Raw genomic sequence first — 6,180 nt, forward strand, 5'->3', positions numbered from 1 at the left:
CAAAAGAAATATTTGAAGATAAAACAGTCAGGAATTTTCTAAACTGATAAAAGACATGAAACCACATATGCAAGAAACTCACCAAACTGCAAACAGGATGAATAGAAAGAAGATTGCTCCCAGGCACATTACAGTCACTGAAAATCAAAGATAGAAGACAAATTCTTTAAAAATAGCCAGAGGGGAATCCAGGGTGGCAGTGCCGAAGCTGCTGCTCTTACTGTTGCTCCAAAGTGAGCTAAGGACCGAACCCCTCATCATGTTGAAGCCGAGCTGGGCCACTCAGGCCCTCAGGAAGCCTAAGGCCAGCAGCATGATTCAGACTATCATGTGGGTAGCCCAGACCATGTCCAGGTGCCCAGGAGGCCCCATCCTAAGTGAGCGAGGCATCTTCATCAACCAGTTCTGCAAGAAGTTCAACGAGAAAGCAAAGGGCATCAGGGCACCTGGGTGGCTGAGTCACTTAAAAATCTGACTTAGCTCAGGTCATGATCTCACAGCTTGTGGGTTCAAGCCCCACACTGGGCTCTGTGCTGACAGCTCAGAGTCTGGAACCTGCTTCAGATTCTGTGTCTTTCTCTCTGCTCCTCCCCCACTCACACTGTGTCTCACTCTCCTTCAAAAATAAACATTAAAAAAAAGAAGAAGAAGAAGACAAAGGACATGAAAGAAGGCATTCCTGGGGCACCTAAGTGGCTTAGTTGGTTGAGCATCGGACTTCGGCTCAGGTCATGATCTCACAGTTTGTGAGTTCAAGCCCTGCATCAGGCTCTGTGCTGTCAGCACAGAGCCAGCTTCAGATATTCTGTCTCCCTCTCTCTCTGCCCCTTCCCTGCTCATGCTCACTCTCTCTCTCTCTTTATGAAAAACAAACATTAAAAAAAGAAGAAGATATTCCTTTGCCCACCAAGAATTTTGTGAAGCCTGACAGGACATGTGAAATCAAAATTGGATAACTCACTGTTTCCTATTTTCTGAAGGCAGCTGCTGGGATTGAGAAGGGGGGCCTGGCAGACAGGGAAGAAGGTGCCAGGCTTGGTGTATGTGTATGAGATCCCCTGAGTTAAAGCACAGGATGATGCCTTTGCCTTGCAGGATGTGCCCCTGTTGTCTATTGTTCACTGGCTCTTCCCATTCCCTGGGCCTTCGTGTGGCAAAGGACCTCAGTTCAGGAGAGTTGGCAGCTTTCCAGAAGAAGTGGGCCACATTCCTGGCTGCTCAGAAAGCAGCAGATTTTGGCAGCCCAAGTGGAAGTTGCCAAGAAGTGACCCCTGCCCCTCACACTCCAGGATTTTGAAGGAAGAAGCTAGAAAGGAAGCCAGTTGGAAAAGCTGTGCCAAAGGGGAGGAAGGGAGGTAACACTGACCTGATTATTATTTCCCTGACTTTAAATTATATATTTTTACATGTATGGCAATATCAAGGGATCAGGCCTCTGTCACACCCTCTCCCCAAAAAAAGCCAGAGGAGAAAAAGAGACACTTTATTTGGGGGGCGGGGGGGGAATTGGGAGGAGAAACACAGATGACAACTGACTTACACACAGAAATAATAGAATCTGGAAGATAATGGAATACCACTGTTAAAGTGGCAAATGAAAAAAATAACAAATAAAATGATTACAAATAACAAAAAAAGCAAATAATAAATAACAAAAAAAATTTTAATATCAACCTAGAATTATACATCCTATGAAAATATACTTCAGAAAAAGGGAGGAAATAAAGACATTTTCAAACAAACAAGATCTGACAGAATGTGTTATTAACAGATCTTACGTATTATAAATGGGCCATTTTGTTTACATCACTACAGTAACTAGAGATTTTTGTGAATTAAAGGGAAGTTATGCCAGATGGAAGCCTGAATCTACAGGAAGGAATGGGAAGTACTGGAAAAAAGTAAATATGTGGGTAAATAGAAAAGACTATCTTTCATTTTTTGAATCTTTAAAAGATGTTTGAATGTTTAGATAAAAATAATAGCAAGCCTTGTGGGATTTATATGTAAAACACATTAAAAAATGGTGCTAAGGAACGAAGGGGTAAAATGGAATAAAAGTGTTTTAGGGGTATGACTTCATCCATGAAGTGCCATAATATTTATTTAATATAGACAAGGATATATTAAAGTTGCATATTGAGGTCACTAGAGCCACCATTCAAAAAATAATAAAGGCATAGCTAAGAGCTAGTAGAGGGGATAAAATATTATTATAAAAATAATAATCAGTCTAAGAGAAGGCAAGAAAGAAGAAATAAGGAATATGTGAGACAAATAGAAAGATGACTTATCTCTGCTGATGTGAACTTTGATCACCTGGCTGGGGTCGTGTTTGTCAGGTTTCTGCACTGCAAGCTACTCTCTTCTTCCCACATTCCATCCTGGACTCTTTGAAAGGAAGTCATCATATGTACTCCACACTTAAGGGGTAAGGAGTTATGTTCCATCTCCTTGAGTGTGGAGTATCCACACAAATTATTTTGAATTCTTCTGCAGGGAAAATTTGTCTCTTTTCCTCCATTTATTTTTCAATCATTTATTCATATTAGTATGGATTCATAGGTATTTATTTACACTTTAGGTTATAATCTGATACTAAGATTTGTTTTATTGTTAATATTGTTCTAGCTTTGGTCGCTGGGAGCCTTTTCAATTGGTTCCTGGCTCCCTTTAACATACCCCTCACCTTTTTTTGTTTGTTGGTTGGTTTTAGCACTCCCTTATTTTCTGACACTATAGACCCCTCTTCTATATTACCTGCCCAGGGCTAGAAGCCTTCCAAGGAGCCATGGTTCCTTCCATTGGAGAAAGGTTATAGAAACCAAGATCTGGGTGGTGGGTGTGCTTGTTGCTATTGGGTGTTGTTGCTTCTAAGCCCTCTCAGCTGACAGAGCAAGGAAATGTATGTGGCATGCAGTATACTAACCAGTGTATTTATACACAGCTGCAAATTTTCTACATGTAATCTATGTGTGCCTGTATTAAGCTAAACATGAATTCATACTGATGTCTCCAATTCTCATCCAGTATCACATGGATCATTCTAACCTTGCCTCCTTAAAAGCACCTCTTTTTTTTTTTTTTTCAACGTTTATTTATTTTTGGGACAGAGAGAGACAGAGCATGAACGGGGGAGGGGCAGAGAGAGAGGGAGACACAGAATCGGAAACAGGCTCCAGGCTCTGAGCCATCAGCCCAGAGCCCGACGCGGGGCTCGAACTCACGGACCGTGAGATCGTGACCTGGCTGAAGTCGGACGCTTAACCGACTGCGCCACCCAGGCGCCCCAAAAGCACCTCTTTTAAAATGTCATTTCCTCTTCTGGTCCCTTCCTCCATCTTTCCCCTAAATTATTCCATTTAGAGATGTTTTACCTTATACAGTTGCTCAATAAAGTCACTCTCTAGCCCTGAAAAGTCTGCTTAGACATTTAACATGTGGGAGATCTACACAGCAATACATCCAACAAGTGCTGTGTAAGCTTTTGGCTCTACCATTTCCCTTCTGAGTAAGTCTTTAGAGGTATAATTTAATTGCTCGGTACCTCTAGTTGTCCGACCTATAAAAGGGCATAATATTTGACCTGTTGTCTCAGTAATTTGTTGTGAGGACCAAATATATAATGGGGTAAAAATAACTTCATAAAATAAAAAGCACTGAGAACAGACATAGAATTAGAGTGACTTTGGCCAAGCTCCTAACACCATATCTGACACCATGAGGAAGAAACAGGCACCATCTTATTTAATCCTCAAAATGGGATACCTTTTATCATCCCCATTTTACTAATAAGGAAACTGAAAAAATTAAGAACTTAGTAGTGGTAGTGATAATAAATAATTAGCACTTCCTGAGGACTACTGTTCCAAGTGCTTTACATGTATTAATTCATTCCATCTTAAAAAAAAAATTGTTTATTTATTTATTTTGAGAGAGAGAGTGTGTGCTGGGGGTAGGAGCAGAGAGAGACAGAGAATCCCAAGCGGGCTGCGGACCACCAGAATGGAGCCCGACACAGGGCTTGAATTCATGAACTGAGATTTTGACCTGAGCCAAAATCAAGAGTTGGACAACAACTCAGTTAACCATACAAGCTACCCAGCCATCCCTAATTCATTTAATCTTCACAACCTGAGAAAGCAATTTTCTATTAGCCACATTTTACAGAAGAAACTGAGGCCCAGAAAGGATTCCACAGCTAGTAACTTACAGGGTCGACATTCGAACCCAGTTCTTTCTCTCTCTCTCTCTCTCTCCCTCTCCCACTTTTTTCCAGGTGTCTCTTAACTAGCAAATGAAAATGCCTCTACCATTGCTCATTCTTTTGACAAAAATTTGAGAACCTACTATGTGCTGTTCATTGGCTTAGGCACTGCTGATCCAGTACTAAATAACACAAAACTCAGGCTCTTGTGATGCTTCTATTACACAAATATAAGGCAATGCTATTGTGTGAACATGGAAAAAATTATGTTTCTACTTAGAGTAGCCTCGTTCGTTTATGGTCACTTTTGAGAAGACATTTTGTCCTCAAGGCTTTATGCCAATAGTATTGTATGGAGCACAGTATGGTTTTTACTTGATTTGCTGTCTTATCTCAGAAGTCAGGAAACGGTGACTGCAGGTGGTGACTGCAGGTGACTCCTCAAGAACTGGAGTTGTTCTATTCACAAATTACACATCTCTTTCTTACTTTTACAGCACCTCTCAGCCTTTTCAACCTCAACTGTCCTCAGTGGCACTGCTTTTAGCACCTCCTCACTGAGAAGAGTTGGTCTCCAGGACTCCCTAATCAATATATACTTGTCCAGGGGTGCCTGGGTGGCTCTGTTGGTTGAGCCTCTGACTCTTGACCTCAGCTCAGGTCATGATCTCATAATGGTGAAATTGGGCTCCACGCTGGGCTTGGAACCTGCTTCCGACTCTTTCCCTCTCCCTCTCCCTCTGCTCCTCCCCCTGCTCACGCATGTGTGTGTGTGTGTGTGTGCTGTCTCTCTGTCAAAAAAAATCCATCAGGGGCGCCTGGGTGGCGCAGTCGGTTAAGCGTCCAACTTCAGCCAGGTCACGATCTCGCGGTCCGTGAGTTCGAGCCCCGCGTCGGGCTCGGGGCTGATGGCTCGGAGCCTGGAGCCTGTTTCCGATTCTGTGTCTGCCTCTCTCTCTGCCCCTCCCCTGTTCATGCTCTGTCTCTCTCTGTCCCAAAAATAAATAAACGTTGAAAAAAAAAAATTAAAAAAAAAATCCATCAATAAAAGAAAAAGAAAAGAACAAGAAGTTTTAAAATATGTATTAATATATTTAACATAATATATAAATATTTAATATATAAATATATATATTTATATATACATATATATTTATCCAGCCAAGCTGGGGCTAAACATAACACAAGACTCTGTTGTGACTGGATGTGATGCTCAGAACTGCTGCTGGATGAAGCCAACACAGAAATGGGGAAATCCAGAAAGCCACAGAGAAGTGGGGCCAGCGCCCCTGTGTACATTCGGTGGAGCTTGCCTAGTTTAGGGCTTGTTATGCAGAGCATGAATCCCCTCAGGGCTACACTGTCCTCAGTTGGGTCTGTGGTTACTTGCAGCTAAAAGCATCCTCACTAAGACAGCATCGCAAAGGCCTCTTTGTTATTAAGAACTTGTATGCCTGGGAATCTTCGCTATAAACCACCCCATTTCCCAGAGGTACTAGCCAAGGAATTCTCCCACAAACCAATGAAATTCTCAGTCTTTGTGGTCAAATGCCCTCTGTCTGCCCTCTTCTTTTCCTTAGCTTTATTCCCTTAGACAATTACTCAAAGACACTTGGTACATTGAAATCACTCTAGCATTACCAAAAGCTATGTGATGCTGATTGGAGACACTTGAAGAGAAATAATGCTTTGAACCAAAGCATGTTTCCTAGTGTTATTGAACAACACAAAAATAGGACCTACTTAGCCATATACCCCACTGTGTTATTCATCGTGTGGCAGCTTTGGTGAGTGCCAAAGTGCTTTTGGGGGCCTCCTGAGCGCGTCTTTCCTTCCCATTCCTTTCCTTGTTTGCATTCAAAAGAACTAAAAACAAACAAGGCATTTAATTACTAAGGGTTATTCATTATTTTGTTCAAAGCCTAAAAGCTTGAAAGAGTCAGAACAATTCATTTTCTGAATTCACTCATCAC

At 41.8% G+C, this 6,180-nt stretch overlaps 1 pseudogene; it reads left to right on the top strand.

The window, feature by feature from the left end:
* Positions 1-259: 259 nt before the first annotated feature.
* LOC125163099 (39S ribosomal protein L11, mitochondrial-like) lies at positions 260-1,268 on the top strand (annotated as a pseudogene).
* The last annotated feature ends 4,912 nt before the right edge of the window (positions 1,269-6,180 follow it).

The sequence above is a fragment of the Prionailurus viverrinus genome, chromosome A3 (assembly GCF_022837055.1).
Source record: "Prionailurus viverrinus isolate Anna chromosome A3, UM_Priviv_1.0, whole genome shotgun sequence".
Classification (NCBI taxonomy): Eukaryota; Metazoa; Chordata; class Mammalia; order Carnivora; family Felidae; genus Prionailurus; species Prionailurus viverrinus.